The following is a 24512-nucleotide window of genomic DNA, read 5'->3' as shown; positions in this document are numbered from 1 at the left end:
GGTGCTTACACCCACGGGGGAACAGGAGACAATGTTACATTAGCGAGGGGCAGGAAGACCTGGGGGGTTCCCAGCTCTACACCCCACTCCCAGGGAGGTTCTGAAATCACTCAACAGGGAGTCCTGCTGCCAACCCTGGCCTGCAGGGGGGGAGACGCATGGAACCTTCTAGAGCAGAGGAAAGAGATGGAGCTCGCTAGTCTTACACACAGCTTCCCATGTATCTTAAAGTCTTAGTGCAACACTCTTTTGGAAATTGAGACAACTTCTGTACCTTAAAAAGGGCAATATGACCAGGTGCAGTGGTGCATTCCTGTAATCCCAGTGGCTCAGGAGGCTCAGGCAGGAGGATCGTGAGTTCAAAGCCAGCCTCAGCAACAGCAAGGTGCTGAGCAACTCAGTGAGACCCTGTCTCTAAACAAAATACAAAATAGGGCTGGGGAGGTGGCTCAGTGGTTGAGGGCCCCTGAGTTCCATCCCCAGGACCCCTTTCACCATTCCCCCCAAAAAAGGCAATATTGAGGGAAAGGACTCGGGGTCACCTTTGCCACCTCTGTGGCCTTGAACAAGCCATTTAACTTCTCATCTTTAAAACAGGCTTCATAGTATAAGTGATTGTGATGCTCTGGGGAGATTTCATCAGATGGGAATGGGACTTGTAAATGGTGAACCCCTGGAGAGGTTTCATTCTGTGCATTTTTACATCTGTACAGAGATGGGATTAGACTACAGCATCCCCACTGTTGTAGAACTGGGTTTTTTTTTTTTCCTTGACAGCATTTTCCTAGATATCGTTCCACACGGAAGGATATAACATTTGCATTTTATACTTCCATTTTGAGTGGTTCAATCATATTTGCATTTTATTATTTTGTAAACTCTCTACAAATATTCATTATTGGCTCCTAAAAAAAAGAAGAAGAAACTCACTTAGAATTGCTATTTTGGCTCCTTTAATTCACAGCGACCGCATCCTGTCTCGAGGGTTCTAATGAGAACTGCGATCACGGGTGGAAGTGTCCTTGTTCAGGAACACTTGGGAGCAGAAGTTTTGGACTGGGGACATTTTTTGAGGCTTTACAGTCGTTGTAGGTACGCAATGAGATGTGGAAAGGGGACCCAAGTCTACGCAGGACAATCATTTTCTGATTCTCAGACGCCTCCCCTGACGGTCGTTTCACAGAGCATTTTTTAACGGTTGTGTAGAGAAATACAAAGCTTCACGGGGTGGAGTCTTCCACCGGTGGCGCCATGTTGGTGCGCCATGTTGGATTCTAGGGCATTTTGAACTTCAGATTTTCAGATTAGGGATGTTCAACCTGGAGCAAGTTGGGAAGTTCCAAGCCACCGTATGGCAGGCCTCTCTACCAACAGGATCACCGTTAGAGCCGTTGGAGTACCTTGGTATGAGCTACGTGTTTTCCAAACACCACGTCTAAATGGCCCCCAGACATCCCTCACTATCGCGCACATTGTACCCTTGACGGAACTGGAGCTCATCAACATGAACTAACTCGTGTCTAGACAACCAGATGACACATGGCAAAACCAGAAACGACATCTATAGATTTATTTAACTGCAGAACAACATCACCTTTGTCTTCCACTTCATGAATCCAAAACCCTAGCTCAAATGAAGATCTGGTCTCACTCTGCCTCTCGCTCCCCCCAAACATGTCTCCACTCTGCGCCCCATTTCTAGGAAGGGTCTGGGAAGGAGACCACCATCTGTCTCTCAATCTTCCCCAACAAGCAGCCTGTCCCCTCCAAGGTCCAGCTACTCCTCTTGGTGACCTGTCAGATTTGATGACCAGCTTTCACCCTCTCCTCTCAGCCTTTATAGAAGGTGTAGGCCACTTTCTGGCTTCTGAAACCCTTGCCCCTCCTGGTATCCAGGACCCTCTAGGCCTCTGGTTTGGCTTCTACCAAGTACCCAGACACCAGCCTGTTCTCAATATGTCTGTTGGGTTCTCCTCCTCTAAGCTGACCCAGGGCCTCCTGTCTGGGCCTCTGTTTGTCTCTACGTCTGACTATGTTTATCTAATCCCATAGCTCTCTAACCTGTCTGAATCCTGGGGACGTCCAAGTGTGTATTTCTGAACCAGAATTCTCCCTGGAATTTCAGCGCCTTCTATGGAACGATCTACTGATCGTCTCCCTAGGTCTCTGCTATCCATCTTAGGAATAAAGAGTCCCAAGTCTGATACATAAACGGTCTTCCCCCTCCCGGCGAGAGGAGGAGGGAGTGGCCACGCTTGGTTGGGCCTATTGATTGGGGTGACGCACGTTCTCCGAACCACCTAGAGGGGATTCATTGATTGAGTGATTCATTCATCGACTCCTTCAATGAGCTATTAATGAGTGACCATGTCGTAGGCTGAGCACTAATGCTAAGAACTTATATAGAATTTTAGAGCCCACTATCTGAGTAACCCTAAATCAAACGGATAACGGGGATTCATTTTCCTAATAATACACAGTTAACGGAGTTAATTCTCAAATTCATTCTTTTTTTTTTTTTTGTGAACGTGCCTAACCCTTTCTAACAATGGAGACTTTTTTCCCCACCTTTGGATGTCCCGTGAGATAATGACAGCGTCCCAAACCTGACCTTGAGGAGATAGAGTTGGAATTCACAAACCTTATGGGTTTGCCTGGATGTCACCCAGCCTCCTGTGTCCCCTCTGCTTGATGTCATCATGTCTGCCTGAATCTTCAGGAGACAAAGAGGATCGCCACTTGGCTGCCATGAACAGAGTCTCTTCCCTTCTCCCTCTGGGCTACGGGGAAGAAGCCATTTATGAGCATCGTCTCCCTGTGCCCACTGGGAACTGGTGGGAGATCAATGACTGCAGATGGACCGTCTGTCTGGTCTCTCTCCCCCTTTCCCCATATGAAATTGTCACTGGGTCAGATGTCTTGTCACCATAAGGTGCTGCAGGGAAATTGCAATTATATTTATCAGGGTTTTTTTTTTTTTTTTAATTTTTCCTCCGATCTGACCTTTGGATTTCAGTCTACACAGAATCTCTCCAGGTGGTTCAGAGAACATGTGTCCTGGGAGTCGATAGGGTGGACGATGCTGGGCTCCTTCTTTTTTACCGAAGGAGAAGGCCGTGCACATACTGGAGTCAGAACTGTTTAGGCCTAGGATGGACGGGTAGCAAAGACCTGGAGCTTCAATGCGCTTAATCCTGCCATGATTTCAGGATCACACCATGGAAATCTAGTCAGTCATCACAACCGCGCCATTTGGAGTTCCCTTGTATTTTCACCCTCTGTGCCTGGTCCTGATTCTGAGCTGCCCTCTCTCTCTGGACAATATGGCCTAGATTTTTTAAATCATAGCGGCTGTAGGCGCGTCAGATTCTCTCACTATTAGAACTCCCACTGTCAGGATGAAATCCGTTATCAATCTCATTTGAACCACGGTCCCACACCAAACCACCTAGGAGATGCTGAGGGGACCCGTGGCAGGGGACAGCAGGGGGGTAGGTTCTCCGGCACTTGCCACCTCGTTTTAATATTGGCTAAAGCAGAAACGATCAAGAAAGCAAATCTGCCATGAAAAAAAAATCTTGTAAAACATTCCAGTGTTAAATGGGCCATTTAAAAAAAACGGTAGGCAGAGGGACAGCCAGGTGCTCCCGGAACTCCACGAGTTGAAGTTTAAAAGTCACAGCTAATGAGCAGGATGAGATGCAAAATCAGCCTTAAAGATAAAATATTCCCCGGGACTCAGGGCTAAAATGCACATGAATCTTGTTTATGAGGGTGACGGAGCTAGCAGCCGGGTCCATGGTATTGGCACGTGTCCGGAGGAGTTGATGAGGGCCTCTTGCTGATTTCGGGTGACAGACACAGATCCAGGTGTCTGCCCTCTGCTTCTCCGAGTTCCACGTTTTAGGTCCGCCGTGTAAGTCAGATCCGACGTTTCTGCTCTTTCTGAACCTGGAGTATTTCTCCTAGCCTGATGTCCTCAAGGTTCGTCCGTGTAGTGACAAATGGCAGAAGGTCCTTCTTCTCTGTGGATGCGTAATATCTCATGGCAGATCTGTGTCCCGATTTCTTCATCCACTCGCTCATCCACAGACACTGGCTTTACCTCGGTTATTGGGAATAACGCTGCTAGGAACTGGGGGGGGGGGGTGCCTGTGTGTCCTTGGGATGCTGATTTCGTTTCTTTGGGAGGCACACCCGGAAGGAGGATTGCTGAATCGCGGGACAGTTGGGATTTTTGTGTGTTGGCTTTTGTTCATTTATTTATTTATTTGTTTTGAGGGCCTTGGACGCTCTTTTCCGTCCTGTTTATATCTCCACCAGCAGTGAACAATGATTCCCTTTTCCCCACACCCTGGCCAACACGGGTCCTTCTCATGACGCCCATTCTAGCAGGTTGGAGGTGACATCTCTTTGCAGTCCTCTGTCAGTGACGCTGAGTGTCTTTCCTGTGAAAGAACTCTGACCATTTTCCTGTCTTCTTTGGGGGAAGTATCTATGCAAACCTCTGGTCCATTTTTCAACCACATTGTTATCATCCTTATTATTTTCACAGTCGGCTTCTGTGAGTTCCCTGTGTATTTTTGGACACTAACCACCTTTCAGGTGGATGGCTGAAGAATATGTTTTCCCATTCTGTAAGTCGCCTTTATACTCAGTTGATTCTTTTTCTGTGCCAAAAAAAAAAAAAAAAAAAACTGCTTATTTCAAAGTAATCCCTCTTGTTTCTTTTTGCTCTTGCCACCTGTGCTTTTAGTATTATATCCCCCCCCAAAAAAAAATCATTGCCAAAAAAACAATTTCAAGGAGATTTATCCCCATGTTTTCTTTTAGGAGTTTTACATTGAAGTCTTCAATCAATTTTGAGTTAAATGTTCTATATGATGTAAGACAAAGGTCCAATTTGGCACTTTGCATGGGGAGATACGTTTTTCCTGGCACCCCGTATTGAAAGACTGCCTCTCTCTGTTGCTCTCAGGGCCCTTGTCCAAGATGAGCTCACTAAACATGCATTGTTAGTCTCTGGGATTTCTGTTGTGTTTCACTGGTCTATGCCTGTTTGGGTACTGCTGTGATTACTGCAGTTTTACATATAGCAGGACATTAGCGAGAGTGGGGTCTCCAACTTTGATATTTGTGCCTGAGATCGCTTTCTCTGTTCAGGGTCTTTCTATTCTTCCTTCATACAAGATTCAAGAGTATTTCTCTTTTTCTATTTCTGTGTAAAATGCCACTGGAATTTGGATGGGGATGACATTGAATCTGTGGATCCCTTTGAGCCCGACAGATATTCTGACATCATCGATTCTCCCTCCAGTCTACGAACATGGTATATCTACTTCTGTCATCCTTAATTTCCTCCAGGAATGTTTTAAATAGTTTTCTAAGCATAGATCTTTGACTTGACTTGGTTAAATTCATTCCTGGATAACTTTTTTTTCTTTTTGATGTTATTGTAAACAGAGTTGTTTTGTTGATTTCTTTTTCCCACAATTCAGATTGGTATAGAAATGCAACTGATTATTCCTCGTGGATTTTGGATCCCGTAACTTTACTGAATTTGTTTATTCATTATAACCGCTTTTTTGTGGCACCGTTAGGGTCTTCTGTATATTTAAGACCATGTCATCCACAAATAGAGAGATCTTTCTTTGCTCTTTGGACACTCTTTATTTATTTGATTGTATTGTTTTTCATTTGTTTGTTTTTCGACTAATTACTACAATTGGAACTTCAGTGCTACATCAAACAGAAGTGGTGAGGGTGAGGATCCTGGTCTTATTTTGGGGTCTTGGGAGGAAAAAGCTATCAGCCTTTGACTGTTGAGTGTGATGCTGGCTGAGGGCTTATCCCAGAGAGCCTTTATTAGGTTGGAGGTGCATTCTGAGATACTGCTTCTGTGATAATCCATCAATACTAATATTGACCCCTAAAGAGCAGAGATCTCACCACAGTCTGCAAGAAATCCACCTCCAGATGTTCAAACCCTCATCTCTTTGAACTTGACTTCGTGTTCACCCACCAATCTCTTGACTCTGTTACGGCTTTTCTAATGGATGTCTTATGAAATTCTGTCTCTCATGGGGTGGTGCTGCATTTTAAGGGTATGTGTGTCTTTATCGTGTACAAACGTGCCCCCTTGTAGAAGAGTGAAGCCCAGATATCAGGCCATGAAAATTCACGGGCGCAACTCAGACGACTGAGTTCTCATCGCAGCCACAAACCAGCAACTTCCCTAGCTACTGCTGTCATGGGCTGCTCTTCGACTTTAGCATAAACAACTTGCGATTTTTTTTTTAATTAGCTCTGTCACCACTCCCCTAGTGGAACTGTGCATGATAAAAAGAAGACAGAGTCTACCTCAAGAGCATAGAAAATGAGAGCATTGTAATCCAACCCAGAAACCAAGAATTCCCTCAAACAGCAGAATCCCAGGCTGCAGAAAGACTTCGAGCTGGGAAAAGCAGGGGTGGTTTCCTAAAAGAGGCCTCACCGGCCAGACGCAGTGACCCACGCCTGTCATCCCAGCTGCACGGGAGGCTGAGGCAGGAGGATCCTGAATTCAAAGCCAGCCTCAGCCAAAGGGAGGCCCTAAGCAACTCAGTGAGACCCTGTCTCTACATAAAATATAAAACAGGGCTGGGGATATGGCTCAGCAGTGGAGTGCCCCTTAAGTTCATTCCTGGTACCCCAAGAAAAACAAAATTAAAAAGGGGCCTCACCTAAGAGTCACCTTGCATGGTAAATAAGCAGTACCTTGATGAAGGGATGTATTCTCCAACCATTGTGTGACTACAGCAGGACCCTGCAGCTCAACCTAGGGAGTCTTGACTTTATAAAATTCTAGATTCTTCCGTAAATTCAGAGCACCTAGCATGAAACGGAAACAGCCACAGCATTAACTAGTTCTCTAGCCTAAACAACAGTGGGCAAAACTGTCCCCCAGGGAAGAGAAGGGTCAATAATCATCTGAGGATCCCCAGACACACCAAGACACACATATCAGGTGAATAGCCGAGAAACTTAAATCAGGGCTCTCTATGCCAGTCTTTCCCGGACCATGCTGAGTAAAATACGGAAGCTGCTGAGGTCAGCCATCCACGATTTCTTTGTGCATGAGAATAAATGCCATTATAGGAAATGACAGCAATATCTTGACCCCAAGAAAAGAACAGAAGGCGTTGACGTCCTTTTAGGTCAAATTAGCAGCTCGGTGGGGGGAAGGGGGCACCTGTTAAATAGAGTGGGATAATATTTTCAGAGCAGATTTTTTTCAGAAGGTAATACTTGCACTTACATCCAAGGCCTCGACAGAGTGAAAAGCGCTGTAGAAATGTAAATACCTAATCCTGTCTCAGTATTTGTGGAGTTCTTCCGAGTGGCCGTGACCTTGAAAACCCTTTGCACATGGATCCCTCTTCGACATACGGTGTGGAAAGCATCCAGGAGCTAAACCTTGGATTTAGAGTAAGGTGTATTCAATCTCATTAGAAATTTTTTTTTTTCCCAAAGGCTTAGGCCGAGGTTTATTTAGGAAGTAGATATGCATTCAGTGGGAGTAGATATGCATTCAGTGGTAGCAGATATGCATTCAGTGGGAGCAGATACGCATTCAGTGGGAGCAGATACGCATTCAGTGGGAGCAGATACGCATTCAGTGGGAGCAGATACGCATTCAGTGGGAGCAGATATGCATTCAGTGGGAGCAGATATGCATTCAGTGGGAGCAGATATGCATTCAGTGGGAGCAGATATGCATTCAGTGGGAGCAGATACGCATTCAGTGGGAGCAGATATGCATTCAGTGGGAGCAGATATGCATTCAGTGGGAGCAGATATGCATTCAGTGGGAGTAGATATGCATTCTTGAGAGTGAGAAGCGCCTCCCTGGGTGGAGGTTCTGTATTTACAGAGGGGCTGGACGGGACATGGAGCTGGGGTGGACACCGGTTTTCCCTGGACTTGTGCATTGCCCTAGTGGTACCAGGGAATGGGTCAAGGGCCTTCACTCAGGAGCTGCAAAAATGCTCTTAGTGCTTTTTGCATTTCAATGGCTCATGACTATTTTCGGTTTTTGTTTCGTTTTGTTTTGTTTGTTTTGGGTACCAGGGATTGAACTCAGGGGCACTCAACCACTGAGCCACATCCCCAGCCCTATTTTGTATTTTATTGAGAGACAGGGTCTCATGGAGTTGCTTAGTGCCTCACTGTTGCTGAGGCTGACCTTGAGATCCTCCTGCCTCAGCCTCCCAAGCCACTGGGATTACAGGCGTGGGCCACTGCACCTGGCTCATGGGTATTTCTGTATCTCTCTGTATATCTGTATATACTATATATCTCTGTATATACTCTGTATCTCTCTTCTCTCTTTATCCCAAATCCCTACCTCCTCCCTGTCCCCGGACTTTAATCTCTTAAGGGAACTTAATTCTTAAAGGGTACAGAAGGAGGAAGTTCTGTCTTTCCTATCATTATTTTTAAAATATAAATCATTTCCTTATCCTTCGACGGAATACCTAATCCGTCCCACAAATTAACTGAGGGAGCAGTTCCTTTATTCTCGAAGCCATGTTCGTTTGTGACTGATTTTATCAAAAAGAAATCTTTTAGTTCATCGGAAACAGGGATTTGGGAATCCTCTAAAGATCCTCTGGTTTCTTCCGGAGACAAATTCTCCCAAACACCTTTAACACCTATTAAGTCTTTGTCTCACTCGGCGGGAGAGATGGCTGTCAGTTGAGAGGGAATTTATAAGAAAAATGTTAAAAACCAGCTTAAATAACTTTCGAGTGCTATTTAACTCTGGTACAACTTCAATGGAAATATTTCAAGTCAGCATTTCAAATTCAGCTGCCAAGAGTCAGGTAATATTTCCTGGACTCAATCATACAGGCATGAAACACTGCAGCTCTATCTTCAAAGTCCTTTGAAAATCTGTCTCATGATATCTCGAGAAGGAGATATTCCAAAACGAAATGAAGAACTTCATTTTCAGCTGAATTTCTTTTTCCCCCCCACATCTGTCACCTTCTTAGGTGTGGGTTCTGAATGTTAAAATATTTCTTTTTTGAACCGGCGGAGATTGTAGAAGGCTACATCCCTAGAGAAAATTGGTTTTGAGATAATGCTCCAAAAAAAAAAAAAAAAAACTTTTGTCGGAGTGTGCAGTTGTCACTTTGGTTCAGTCAAACCAGGGGAATGTAACGTGTGATAATGACTTACACCCCTTTAAAAAATAGAGCCCTTTCTCTCTTAGTCACCAATATTTCAGAGGTCTATAGGCGTGGACAGTCGCCAGACCTTATAGCCAAGTATCTTGTTTTGTTTCGTTGTTACTATGCTGTTTCTCTCGAAAACAAATAAATACTTGAGACAGCTTACTGTCTCTGTAACTGATACACGTTATAGAGAATATGTCGGTTGCAATAAAACATTTAGACCATGTAGAAAAAGAGGATAGTACATTAATAATGATTTCACTCATAATATTTTGAGTTTCTTAGAGCCTGAAGGGAAATCAATGATCTAGTGAAGTTTATTATCTGAAAAAAAAATTCTTGAGGCAAGGTAACGTCCTCCTGATATTAAATTATGAATTAAATAGATTACTTGGGCTCCATAGCAGATCGATGGCCGTATGGGCCCCTGTTTTTTATGCCTGCCTGTGTACATGCCCTGGGGTGGTGTGTTCTCACGTTGACTTTGGATTTGAGTAGGTGACTCGCTTTGGCCGATGAAATGGTAGCAAAACTGATGCAGGAAAATGCTTTAAAAATCTCTTGCTTTTGGAACTTGCTCCTTCCTGCTTTCCAAACCCTGCCACTACTACCATGCAGTCAAGGGAAGTTGACTGAGTGAGAAGATGACACATGGTCCATTTACCTCTGTCACCTTAACCATTGCCTAGCTGAAAACATAAAATCATGAGCAATAGAAAGTCTCATTTTAAGAAACTGAGTTTGGGGGATGTTTGTTACACAGCAGGAACTCACTGATACAATACAAGGAGTATTTATTTGCATAATGGACTGTGTCTTACAGTGTAGATTTAGCACCTGATGACCCTGAACAGCATACTGTACATAAAAATAAAATACACACTGCATTGATCTCAGTGCCCACTCTATAAAATGTGATCAAATTCCTGGTGGAGATGGCATAGCCAGCCCCAAACCAAACCGCCTTGTCATTAGAAAATAGCCACCTTTCTAGTCATGCCTTTGACCTTATGGGAAGTCCCCTTGAGTTCCATCCATCCTGTTCCCGTGGATCACACAATGTCCTCGGCTTCTCTCTTCATAGACGGTGTTGATTCTTTTCCCACATCCCCTGTCGCCTGGTGTAAACCTGGAGATAGGAGATAGGAGAATGTCTGTCTTCTAACATTTCGAGACTCTTACAGAAAAGCAATCTCAGATGTCTCGTGAGCCATTCCAAGGGCTAGCTTATAACCCAACTTCAAAAGATTGTAACCATGCATAAGGACTTTCATACATTTTTTAAAAACCTTAAGAAATATAATTCTTCGCAAAACTCTCTATTAGCGGAGGTGTTGGTGGCAGAAGATCATTCACCATTAGAATTTTCTTGGAGAAAAGTCAAAACAAGAATCAGATGAGATTAACATAGATTATGATTTGGGGGAAGAGTGATACTAGAGATTGAACTCAGGGACACTCGACCACGGAGCCCCATCCCCAGCCCTATTTTGTATTGTATTGAGAGACAGGGTCTCACTGAGTTGCTGAGTGCCTCGCTCGATTGCTGAGGCTGGCTTTGAACTCGAGATCCTCCTGCCTCAGCCTCCCAAGCCATTGGGATTACAGGCGTGCGCCATCACACCCAGCAACATAAATGGCTTTCAAGGTCCAGAGACTCAACAGTTCTTGACATCCAAATGACATCTTTCACTTTTTGTGTCTTAGATTTTCAAATGTCATTCAAGGGACATTTTTGGAGTCCCCTCACTCTAGCATTCATCAGCACTGAGTAGAATAGGGTCACCCCCTCCATCATCTAGATGCCCTATATCTATTAATGCAGCCTAAAAATCACATGCACATTTTTAACAATCTCATCATCCCATTGAGCTTAAAGTCACCTAAAAGTTTTTGCGATTCATTTTCTTACTATTTTTGTAGTCGAGACCCTGCCATGAGCCCATTTCTTTCTCTATCTAGATTTCACTCTTGGGCTCTCGGTTTTGCTCAGTTAATTCTTCCTTTGGCTTCAGACCTCAATTGTATCATTACTTACTTAGACTCCATTCCCCCTTTTTATAGGTTCTTATAACACCATGAACTTCTCCGTTATAACAGCTATTATGATATCATTTTACAGGGACACCTAAGACGGGATGGCTTCAGGTTGATCTAGGAATAAAAATCTACGTTTCCTACAACGTGACCTAGCCTGAGCCTCCACAGACTCACCTCTTACCCTTGCACCCCACCCCTGCAACTAGGATTCCTTCTGCTCCAGCAACACACACATCTGGCTATTGCCTGGGGGCCTCTGCTCTTGATCTTCTTTCATCTTTGCAGGGATGCCTGCATCTCATCCATTTCATCTTAGCTCAGATAATACCTTATCAAAGAGAGGGTTGCCATGATTAACGTAGAGAAATCCGTCTATCCTCCCCAATGGACCCCCAGCAAAACTCCGTCTCTATCACGAGTCTGTACCGTTTTGCTTAACAGGTACTGCTAAGTGATCACTTTCTTATCTTTACATTATCGTCTCTCTCTCTCTCTCTCTCTCTCTCTCTCTCTCTCTTAAATAGAAGCTTGTGGAGACCACAGACATTAGTTGACTTCTTTACGACTAGATTCATAGTGCCCAGAAATGTGCTGATCCCACAGGAGATGCACAAGAAATATTTGTTAAGGCCACGTGTGCTGGCTCACGCCTGTCATCCCAGCGGCTCGGGAGGCTGAGGCAGGAGGATCGTGAGTTCCAAGCCTGCCTCAGCCACAGTGGGGCACTCAGCAACTAAGGGAGACCCTGTCTCTAAATAAAATTCAAAATAGGGCTGGGGAGGGGGCTCCGTGGTCCAGTGACCCTGAGTTCAATCCCAAGTACCTCCCCCAAAACAGAAATGTTTGTTAAATTGGTGAATGAAGAACACTCTTAGACAGAATCAGTGGTCTCTCCCAATAGATGTCAAGCTCCACGAGGGAGGGATTCATCAGTGTGTTTCTCCAGTACATCATCCGACACATATTACATTCTTAATATATGTCTATTTAATTCACAAAATGCTACACTATCACCTTCCCGGAGATGTTTCTATTTCTCCCTGTAAAAATAGCCCCTTATGTTATGTTCAAATCCTGACTGATCAACCCACACTGTGAGCTTTCCTTTTAACTTTGTGTCTTCAGGAGAAGCAATGAGCACATGGCCCAAGTCATCAGCAATGCCATTGGTGAGATCTGGCACCATCAACCCCAGATCTAAATTAAAAAAAAAAAAAATAGACCAGAATAGCAAGTTTACTGGGGCTCACCATCAGTGATGAACATCTGATAGGAATAAATCAGACTTCAAATGATATTCACTTCCCACCAAGTTGCTTTGCAAAGGTGTCGATCCTTCTCTTCATCATCCTTGAAGAATCTGGAAGTTGGAGATGAAACTCTGGCCCGAGGGAAGGAATGTTCAAAGTTTCTCTCGCTTTATGGATCCTCCAAATCCCTCCGGGAAACTTCATAAAATGCAAACTCTGATGTATAAGGTCTGGGCTGGGGCCTGAGATTCTATGGGGATTTTGATGTTGTTGCTGCTTTGTTCTGTTTTACAAGCTCCCGTGCGTCACAGGGCTACTGATCTACGGAGCAAACTTTGAGCATGGAGCTAGATGACTCTGGCTAATAATAATAAACCCCTAAGTTCATGTGAATACAGCCCTTTGTGGTTTTTAAAGCACTTGTTTTTAAATTAACTTTTTTTTTAATTACGACAAAGCTCCTATGCTTTAAAGATGATAAAACTTGAAAAAGGTTTTTTTTTTTTTCTAAAAGTTGTTTTAGAAAAGTTACCACTTACCTTCTTCAGCGCCCAGTTCACAGCACAAGTGGAGACTTCTCCGTATCTCTCACTCCAGGAATAGTGATTGTGCCACACACAGCATTACGTCACCTGTCTGGGCCACCTCCGTCCCCTCCTGCCCAATGAATTTCTTGTCCTTCTAGTCACATCAGACCCTGCTCAAGTGGGTGAGGGTCCAAGAGTGAGTGTGACTGAGGTCCTACTATTTTTATTAGGGTGGGGTACCAGAGATTGAACTCAATCACTGAGCCACGTCCCCAGCCCTAATGCATATTTTATTTAGAGACAGGGTCTCACTGAGCTGCTTAGCGCCTTGCTTTTGCTGAGGCTGGCTTTGAACTTTCGATCCTCCTGATTGTTTTTTGAGCTGTAAAAATGACCTATGGTTCTATTAAAGGGTGCCATGCTTTAATAAGTGAACTTGGAGATGGAAGTGCATCACCTTCTACCTGCTGAGCCCATCACCCCCACCACCAGCAACTTCTTGTCACACTGTTGGGGTCACTGCACGCCCGCCTGCCTGCACCCTCCCGCATGCCCCCTTCCTCACACCCACCCTGTCAGTACCTATTTCTCCTCCTAAGCAGGGCTGCGTGTTGGCCATCTTGCCCAGTCTTGCCTCAGCTCAACCCTTCTTCATTTTTCCTCCAGCAGCACCCAGTAGCACCTTCTTTGGTGACAGGCTTACCCTATCTCTGATCTGTGGAGGTCCCATAGGGCACCCACTCGTCACAGGTGGCTACTGAGCACCTCAAAGTTGGCGACAGCAACCGAGGGCTGCCAGTTGGATCTTGCTGAATTTTAAGCAGCTGTGCACCTGCCTGGCAGCCACCTCTCAGGTACCAGACCTCTAGACCCTCCCAGGAGCTTCCTGTCCTGGTTGCCTCCATTTCCATCTTGCACTGGAATTTATTTGTCTCGCTTATTTACCAGCGCATCTTTCTAGAATGCAAATATGATGGTGTGGCTCCCATCGGTTAAGTTCTATCCACAGATGAGATAAGATAAATAAAGATGAGATGAGTCTCACTGTGAAGGCTCTGACTTTTTTTTTTATTGTGAGACAGGGTTTTGCTGAGTTTCCCAGGCTGGCCTCAAACTTAGGATCCTCCTGCCTCAGCCTCCTCTGTAGCTGGAGTTGCAGGAGTGAGTCAGCACACCTGGCACAATACCTATTTTCTATTTGACTTATTTTCTTACCTTTAACAGCTACTATAAATCCTAGTTGCATGAATTTGGTATTGGATTCTTTTCCCCATAGATGAGTGATATTCTGACTTTAGTTTCAGTTATACAAGTAAAAGGCATGGGGGTCGGGGTTTGTAGCTCATGAGTTAGACACAGGGTTTGATCCTCAGCACCATATAAAAATAAATAAAATAAAGGTATTGTGTTCATCTACAACTAAAAATGTTATTAAAAAAAAAAAAGCATTGAGGCTTCTTTACGAAGACTGTTTCAAGCAGCCAAATTGTTTTTCCTTCTGCTAAAATTCCCAAGTCTATGACTACACAGGGACACAGTCATCAATTTTTTTTGGTGGGGGCAGTAAACAGGGATTGAACTCAGGGGCACTCGACCACGGAGCCACCTCCCCAGCCTTCTTTTGTATCTTATTTAGAGACAGGGTCTCACTGAGTGGCTTAGCGCCTCGCTTTTGCCGAGGCTGGCCTTGAACTCACAATCCTCCTGCCTCAGCCTCCCGAGCCCCTGGGATGACAGCGTGCGCCACCACACCCAGCTCACAGTCATCAACTTTTAATACCAGGAAACACTAAGTCCAGCCTCCTCATTTTTCAGAAGAGGAAACTGTACAACTCTCCAGTGATGGATCAGTAGGGAGGGGGATATGCAAATGGACATATCCTAAAAGCCAAAGTCTAGAAGGAAATACATCATATTTTTTTAAGATCTTTGGTGTTTTTTGTTTGTTTGTTTGTTTGTTTTTTTGTGGTACTGGGTATCATCTTAGACAAGCACCTACCATGGAGCCACCCAGCCCCAGCCCCTAGAATAATAATCTTTCGATGTGGCAATGGCATAAAATGAACAGAACTTTGGAAGAAAAGTGCCAAACAGAAGACCTGCAAGGTACTAGTGCAGCAAGGGAAGACTGGTCCAAGATACATCCTCCCCAGGAGACCCCCTTGCCGGCACCAGATGATGGGAAAGCGGAAGCCGGCTGGCCACGCTGGGCGGCTCAGACTACACCCCGGAGCTCTGGCCAAAGACCCCAGCCAGACCTCCAGAAGCTCCAGGGCACTTATGGCCCCGCGCCTCCTTACCAGTCTAACCACGGCATCTCAGTGTAGCAGGCAGCATGGAGATCAGTCACTTTGTGGTTTAAGAAAACTGGGTTATGAGTCATAACTCAGAGTGAAAAAAGAAAGAGAGGAGGGGAGAGCGGGGAGGGAAAGGAGGAGAGAAGAGATAAGACAATTCACTTATCTGTGTTTCATTTGCATAATGAAAGGATCTCAAATCTCTGGGGACAGCAGAATCCTCTTTAGGACACAGAAATCTTACATGATAAAAATAGATTCCAGCCCAGCATGGCGGCGCACACCTGCAATCCCAGCGACTCAGGAGGCTGAGGCAGGAGGATCAGGAATTTGAGGGCAGCCTGGGGCAACTTAGTGACACCTTGCCTTAAAATAAAAAAGGGGGGGTAGGGCATGGCTGGGGTGTAGCTCAGTGGTAAAGCACCTCTGTGTATTTTTTTTTCCCAAAATACTTATTTCAGGGGAGTTTGGTTTTTTTAGTGGCAATGGTTTTGATGAGCTTTCTCTTAAAAGTTACAAAAGCTGGGCTACCTTTTCTGCCTCCTGGTGTGTCCGTTAGAGCAGGTGGATCGCCTGTCTTTGAACCGTGGCCAGATTCAGCTGAAGTTGGGGGGGGGTGGAATGTGCCTTATCTCCACCGCCTGTGCCTTCGGGCTGCTGCTCAGATGGTATCAGCTGGAACAAATAAGCTGAGATTGCATTTGCTGTTTTTTTCTGTGCTAATCTTCAGAACGGTTCCAAAAATGGTTTGTCAGCAGCCGAAGGGAGCCCAGGATCTGTGGGCATGTACATATTTCTCCTCACAGGAAAATCACTTTTTAAGTTCCTTGTAAGTTGATTACAATGTGCTCTTTCTTTCCCCCCCTTAAAAGGAAGATGAGATCCTCAATTTATCATTCTCAGCCTCCAAGGATGGGCCTCCCCACTGAGGGAAAGAGCCAACTAAATGTAGCTGGGGTATAATTCCTCCAAAGGCTATCGCCACGTGAACAAATTGAGCTGCAGAACGTGCCGGTTACCTGGGAATCTCCCTGGTTCAGTGGATGAACTTGACCCTCCGGAAGTCCTCCAGTCATTCTTGCCTGCATTTTCTGAAAAACAGAAGTAGCCTCCCCAGATAAAAGGCTGAACTCTGAATAATTCTAGGGCAGGGAGACGCTTTCTGTGCTCAGGCACTAAAAGTGTCTCACACGATCAAGGTCAGTTTGGGTGTGCTATATTTATGTAAGTGACTTCTCACCGAACAGGGTTCCAACAGCACCACCACCGCCACAGAACAAACTTGTTTGTGGTCCCTGTGAGTCATTACCAGCCTAGGTTTTAAATGCAGGGAGGAAAAGGGTGTTACTGCAGGCACAAGGTTGTGGTCTGGTGAGGAGGCGGACACAGTGGTGGGCTGGGGTGAGCACCAGCACCCACATTGACCCTCTTCTTTTGCTTTCTGACTCATCTGATTGACACTTGGATATTGTTTGCATATATCATCTCACCAGCAGGACTGTGTGGGTATCACAGCTCTTGGTGTTGCAGATGGAAGAAATCCAATGCAAGGGATTTGTCTACACGACTTTATAGAAGTCTAATCGGCATACCTTAAAATTCACCTATTTTAAGTGAACAACTCAATACCTGCTAGTAAACCTATTGTTTTGCAGTTTTCATTATCCCATTTAAACAACATTTACCTCATCCTTCCAAAGAAATCTTCTGGCTTATATATCTAAGCCTTCCAGGTATTTGGTCTTTGGGGGTTAGGAAATATCATCAGACTTGAATTTCTATTAGTTTCATTCTCAGGAAAACTCTTCCTTGGTATGATTCCAGCAGAGAATATAGACCTGTTTTTCCCCAATCTTTGAATCAACATCTTGGGATGACGTCAGTTGATGCTGATTGGCTGAGACTAGGTCACATGCCCAACTCTGCACCAATCCATTTAACCAAGAGCATGCGATGCTCTCCCATTGGATGCTCCAGAGTCACATGAGCACACTGGGTAGCCAGAGGATGGTATTTGTGGTCTGAGTGGGAAGGTCTGACTTCCCACAGGGAATTAAGTCATTTGTATTGTCCCTAGACAAAGAGGAATGGCTAGATTCTTTGCAGGTCATAGAGTAGATATTGACCGTACAGGAGAACCTTGGTGTGGCTTCTTTCAAGTCCCCTCTAGTGGTTGTCACAGAGGTGTATACCAAGTGCTCAGGAAATTTCTGTCTTGACTATGGATAGAGTAAAGCTGAGAGCAGACCAAAAATGAAGGACACTGTATTCCTTAATCTTGTGGAAGGCTACAAGAATTAGGAAGATGATTGACATTCTTGAGAGCTACTACTATGGGGCTCATCTGAGGGGCACTTGGAAATACGGTGGTCAGGGAAGGGCCAGATGGGTGTCACAACTCAAAAAAGAAGTTACAACCAGTCTTTCCTTATGCAGAACATAGAAATTATTTTTCCACCGTTCTTAATATCCTTTCCTAAGATAAATAACTCTAGTGAAGAACTAGGTGTTGATTTAGTGATTTGGTGGTGTTACATAAGCCGGCAAAGAACCTCACACATTGTAATTTCATTTAAAAAAATTGTTTTTTCAAATGATATGATTCTGTACACATAGCATAAAACCACAAATGAAATTCCAGAATCTTTGGACTCAATAATTCAGTAGCAATGGATACCTTAACGTATATGCTTTATAGAAAGAAATAGAGTTGGAAATTGCAAAGGAACCATTCATAATTTAAAAGCAAATTTTCTCCTTAATTTTGTAAGAGCAATACGGTTCCTGGCAAATTTTGAACCCAGAGAAACTTTATTTTCTACTGACTTTCAAAGTTTTCTTTCTCCACAGGAACTTTCAAGAATGGCAGGATTTTCTTTTTCTTATCCTTAACTTCGAGGTGACTATTAAGATGCTATAAAAATTTGCAGATGAGGTTGTAAATAGGCACAATGAAAGCATTAATTCTCTTGGTCACTTTTCTAAAGTGCACTTTATATTTTTTCCAGAGATAAGATAATAAGAAATAAACCTGAAGAGTTTTATTAAAAAGTCCAGTTTCCTATTTTCCAAGCACAGTGGTATAATTATGGCTCCAATTTATGGCATATTTTGTAGGATTGCTGATTAATTATACAGACCTCCTGATGTTTTATAGTCTTTTCAACTTTGTTTCCCTCTGCTATTTGACCACTACAAAGTGAATATATTTAAATCACTTATTACTCAGGTTACCTCATTTTTTTAAAAAAAATGAATTTACTATTAATATCAGTTTTCTCATAAATCACTATGACTCAGAAATGTTGGTCCTTGTGCTCTTTAATTTTGGACCTTACCCTCCTTCTCTCTCTCTCTCTCTCTCTCTCTCTCTCTCTCTCTCTCTCTCTCTCTCTGTCACACACACACACACACACACACACACTCACACACTCACACACTTTCCTAGGCACACCCACACTGAGCAGAAAGCTACTAATACATTCCTTATTCTCTGCACAAGACAAACTTGCCTAAATTCTGCATTACTTACCCTGAAATGTTGGACACAGCAACAAAGCATGTTTTTTTGTTGGAGATAATTCTAAGCGGTCTCATTTTTTTTAAACGATCACAGAGATCTGATTTGCATAGTTTGGTGATTTCTTTAGAAACCGTTGTAGCACGTTTCGTTCATTGCCTAAGACTATCAATGTTTTCAGGATTACTTTAATTCTTTTTCATCATTCTTTTGAGTTGAATGTCTACACAAAGCCTCATTTGCAAGGTTTGCCAAGTGTGATTTGCTGATTATTAAAGAAGGATTTTTCTAGAAATTTCTCTCCTGTGTACAGACAGGGCGAGCATGTTTAAGACAACATCCTGTTCTTTTCTTCGCTTTAAGTAAGATTCACAAGGATCTGCTCTCTTCAAGTCCCCCCTCCCCATATCCTTCTCAAAGTTCATTTATCATCGGCATATCCAAATGACCATCATCTGCTGCTTGACCAAGACACTTTCAAAAATAGGAGCTCTCTGCTTCTTTCTTAAGCTCTTTGCTTTTTCTGTCATTTTCTTCTCCTTGGAATTAGGAAAAGGTCCTTGTAGATTTGGGCTGTTAAATAGGAGAGGATCCATCTATCAAGCCTTTAACCGTTCCGTCGTCATGAGAATTATTTATTGAAACCCATTACCTGTGTGACTTCACGGTTCTTTTTAGATGGTTTGTCTGAAAAGAATAAAGACTCTCCCTTGAAAAGAAATAGCTTTCTTTGCCATCGAGGGAGAAAAGAAAAAAAGTTGGGTATAATAGTTGAGAGAAGAGAGGAAGGAGAATCTTTGCAAGGACTTGGCTTAATCATGGAAATTGCCCTTGTGCAAAACCAACCTGAAGGTACAGGAATGATTTCCCTGGGAAGAGAAAACTCAGGTATTAACTTCAGCACATACAGTCATTTCTTGAACTTTGTAGAAAACAGTAAATTTAGCTTATACACATCCATAGCTAAAAATTTTGTTCAAATCTCTGTTTCCGTCTGGGTGGTGATTTTCCTTTGTAGTTTTATAATGTGGAAAAGCTAGACAAGGCCCATAAGCTTTTGCAAACAACCTGCATGGCTGAATTTGGGGGCCCAAAGGACAATGTTATAATTTATTTCAGATTCTTAACAAATCTGGTCTCCACCTACCATCAAAAAAAAAAAAATTAGAAATCAGATTGCTAGTATTAAGAAGTGCCACCATTTAGCCTTCTCAAAAAACATGTGACATTGAGGTGATGTTATTTTGATGCCTATTTTGGAAATGGCAGTCTAGTTTAAAGACTTGCCCTGGTTACATGTCTCGCAAATATGGAGGCCAACATTGAATGCATATGGCGGAAACTGTGATATCCTATGGGGAAATTTGAGAAGGCCTTGTAAGACCATTAAAGGGATCGGTGAGCTTCTGTTCTTCTGCAGAAGGCAAAGAGAATAAATGCAGCCAGCATATGGAGGAGGGAGAGGCATAAGGGATTTTAACTGAACCTTGTCAATGGTGTTCCAACACGGAGTGAGAGTCCACCTTCACTTCCTCTCTAAGAAATGCTACAAAGTTCTGGTAGGATGGATTGGAGCAAACAAATCATCATCTTGCAATTACCAAAGGATCGAGAACTGGGGACACACTACAATCAAAACATCTTTTCCCTAGCATTAGCCCGTGTTGCTATTTGTGGTGCAGAAATCTCCTCTACTGGCTAAATTACAAAATCTATAAAGGGGGCCTTTCTAATTAAAAATTAATTTTGTCCCCTGGGCATTGTAGTTACTTCGAATTATGTCTTTATACATTCTCTACGTTTGTTTGTGCTCTCAGGAAGTTAGTGTGATCATGAATTTCTCAAAATTAATAAAAGCTATTTTGACAAGTAAAATTAGAAAAACAAAAAAAAATGCTATTTAATTATAACCCAAGATCTAATTACCAATTTAAGGGAAATCCCTTCCATGTGGTTATATCTTTTGTTATTTGTGTTCTTCTTTTTCTACACCCTCCAACACCACAGGGTGGTGTGGTAGAAAGCAATGCTGTAGCCAAACCTGAGTTTAAGACTCTTTTCTCTTGTTTCTTAACTGTATTGATTGATCTTTAATATTTTAATTTAGTTCTTGGGATTGTTTTTTAACTGAAAAAAAAAATTGGAAATAATACTGCTCTTCAAAATATTGCAGATGAAATGAGATTAAAAACTGCAAACGTTCTAGGAACAACCAGAAGTATTATCAGAGGTGCTTACTAAATCTTCCAAGCACCTTTTGTGCCCAACACTTAACTTAGTAGTATTCACAGTGATTCCTCTGGATTCTTGTGTGACCAATTTTTTTTCTCATATTGTCTTCCTTATTGGCAATGATCTGTAAAGACTCTTGTGCTTGCTTATTACTCTATTATTTTTACCATCTATTCTCCTGGGCTAAGAGGTTCCTGACTGCCCTTTATTCTAATGAGTTTTGTTTTTTGACTTTGGAGAAAAGTAACATGACTCAGGATGCTTTGATAAAAGTGCGTCAACGTATAAACAGTGAAATATAACACCTTTCTGCCTCTCTGCAGTTCATCTCCACAATGCCTGGTAGATTTATGTCAAAATCATCTCGGGTCCTAAGTTCTGGGAAGAAAGGAATTCTAAATCTTGTATTAATGGAGACACAGAGAGGTCTTGCATAAATTAAAAAGAGCAATGTAAGAAAGCAGTTTTAGACAAAAAAAAAAAAAAAAAAAACCAGGTCCAAATGTGTGACCTTTGTTTGATTTCCTTCTCCCCAAACGTGGTCTCGGTGCTGTAGGATCACCCTGTGAATGGGTGAAGTGCCATTGTTTAAGCAGCCAATGGAAAGTACTGCCCCTGACCGTCATGCACTGTGTGGAAAAGAATGATTAAGTTCACTGTGTGATCTTTAACCCCCAGCGAGGCCCAGGTAGTCAGTTCATCCTGGGTTATTTTATGGGTCTTTAAAACTGTTGTTCGGAGGAGGAAGTGAGACCTAGATCAAAGCAGGTTAAACAAACAGGAGGAATTTGGGTTGGGAGCAGCGCTCCAGGCAGGGGCAATGGGGTCGCAGCAGCTGGTTGCAGACCAAAATGCACAGGGCTTCGGGGCTTTATGAAACGCAAGCCTTACGACAGAAAGCAAATTACCTCCAAGAGGACTCTGTCACCCAGGTGCCTGTTCAATAGTGATGTCCCTCGCTGCCACGGAGACTCCGTGGAAAGATCAATGACGGGGCTGCTTGAAATTGCCCTTGCCGTGAATCTCTCCTCCTTGACCTGCATTTATATATTTGTCATCTGAAGCACCCTTCTTTCCTTAAGATGACGGGAGGAAAAAAATAAATAAATCTTTAAGGGCTCCCAACGGCCTTTTTATAAATTTCATATTATCACAAAATAATCTTTCTTTTTTTTTTTTTTTTTGGAAGCCAGGGTATTTCGTTTTCTCTCATCTGGCTGAGAATTTCCGTACGCCCTTGGAAATGAAATCGGTCAGCTCAGGCAAATGTCAGTTAAACATTAAAATACCTTTATTTTGATTTTTATCAGACCAGATCGCCAAGATCATTCAACTCAGAACAAATCCTCTCCACCCCTCTCCCTGCCTCAGAGAAGTTCTGGTGTCATTGACTCAGCGGACATCTGTGACATACCAGTGCCAGTTAATCTGCCCAGGTTTTTCTAATTTCTCAGCTGCTGCAAAGCCAGAGAGTTCCGGCCCCTTCCTGACTGCCCTTGATTTTAATGAGCTTTTGTTTTTAACTTTCCAGAAAAGTAACGTGACTTATGATGTGGTCTGTAAGATAATAGTCATAGAAGATTAATTTAATAATGATCATATGATATTTATTTCATAATTCATTTATTAAATAAATATTAATAATAAAATGTTAAAAAAGGGCTGAATTGGAGATCTGATTTAATCCACCAAATAAACCAGCTGAGTTCCTTAAAGAAGGAATTGAAATCATCTCAGGCAAGTGTCGATTCTTTCTTCCTCTTGGATTTTCATCTTTGCACATGATCCATTGCCCTACATTGGTCCACGGTGGATTGTTAGTACATCCCACCTAGAGCAACTAGTTGATGTCTCTGCACGCGACTGTTGGAACCCAAGGGCCAGGGCCAGGACAAGCAGGATGCAGATGGATCCGTGATGGTGTGACGGGGTGCCAGGTCTGGAGAAGAAAACCACCTTCATTCTAATGCCTCCCTCTGCGCTTTCTCTGGGGACCTAGGACCAACCCTGATGAGTTTCTCTCTTCCCACCTGGTGTGGGTTGAATAGTGTCCCCCCCGCTGAATTTCACATTCATGCAGAACCTCAAAAGGCGACCTTGTTTGGAGAATCGGTCTTTACAGGTGTGATGGAGTTAAGAGGAGGTCATCCTGGATTCGCAGGGTCCCTTATCCGAAGACCAGCATCCTTAAGAAAGGGATATTTGAACATAGAATCATGCACAAGAGGAGAGTGAAGAAATCAGGACGCGCACACACACACACACACACACACAGCGCCCTGGGGTAATAGAGGCAGAAGTTAGAGGACTTCATCTCCAGGACAGGGAACACCACCACAGATGGCCATCAGTCACCTGCAGCCAGGAGAGAAACATGAGACTGTCTGTCCCTCGGAGCGTCCACCAGTGACCGGTCCTTCCTGTTGTCTGATTTGTAGCCTCCAAAACTGACAGGGAATGACTTCCTGTGGTTTGAAGCTGCTGGGAGTTTTATCATCCTGGGTTATGGCAGCCATAAGAAACGAAGATCAGGCCTGTTCCCCTTCCGTATCCTGACTGTGTTTGTCTCTGGGTGGTGTGGATGGAGCAGGGAGGACAGAAGAGCAAGGGGAATCGTAGCAGCTCTCTGCCTGAAGGCTGCCCCAGATCCCTGCTGCATGCATTCGGCAAATGGTGGCCGTTTAAAATAGGGGGTTCCAATCTTGAGCCCCCCCTGGGCCAGAGGGGAGGTAGAAAGAGAGGATCAGATGCTTAAAGGGCTGTTCTCCTACTCCTCCAGCCCGTTCATGCCCTGAGGGCAGATGCTGCTAGTATTGCCCTGTTTCCCCTTGGGTCCAGATTTGGCTTCTATTTACTTTTTATTTTTTTATTCTAATTTGTTATATATGACAGCGGAATGCATTACAATTCATAGTACACACATAGAGCACCATTTTTTCATATCTCTGGTTGCACACAAAAGTAGAGTCACACCGTTTGTGTCTTCATACATGTACTTAGGGTCATGATGTCCATCTCATTCCACTGTCTTTTCAACCCCCATGCCCTTCCTTTCCCCTCCCACCCCTCTGCCCTATCTAGAGTTCCTCTATTCCTCCCATGCTCCCCCTCCCTACCCCACTATGAGTCAGCCTCCTTATGTCAGAGAAAACACTCAGCATTTGGTTTTTTGGGATTGGCTGACCTCACTTAGTATTATATTCTCCATCTCCATCCATTTACCTGCAAATGCCATGATTTTATTCTCTTTTATTGCTGAGTAATATTCCATTGTGTAGATATACCACAGTTTCTTTATCCATTCATCTACTGAAGGGCATCTAGGTTGGCTCCACAGTTTAGCTATTGTGAATTGTGCTGCTATAAACATGGATGTGGCTGTGTCCCTGTAGTGTGCTGTTTCTAAGTCCTTTGGATATAGACCGAGG

At 43.5% G+C, this 24512-nt stretch overlaps 1 protein-coding gene across 8 annotated transcripts in view; it reads left to right on the top strand.

Moving 5' to 3' along the window:
- Positions 1–24512, top strand: part of Cntn4 (contactin 4) — an 819812-nt gene that overhangs the window by 727157 nt on the left and 68143 nt on the right. The gene's annotated exons all lie outside the window — the stretch shown is intronic.

Source organism: Ictidomys tridecemlineatus, chromosome 16 (assembly GCF_052094955.1).
Source record: "Ictidomys tridecemlineatus isolate mIctTri1 chromosome 16, mIctTri1.hap1, whole genome shotgun sequence".
NCBI lineage: Eukaryota > Metazoa > Chordata > Mammalia > Rodentia > Sciuridae > Ictidomys > Ictidomys tridecemlineatus.
The sequence above is the reverse complement of the archived record's forward strand: the minus strand, read 5'-3'. Positions and strand labels throughout refer to the sequence as shown.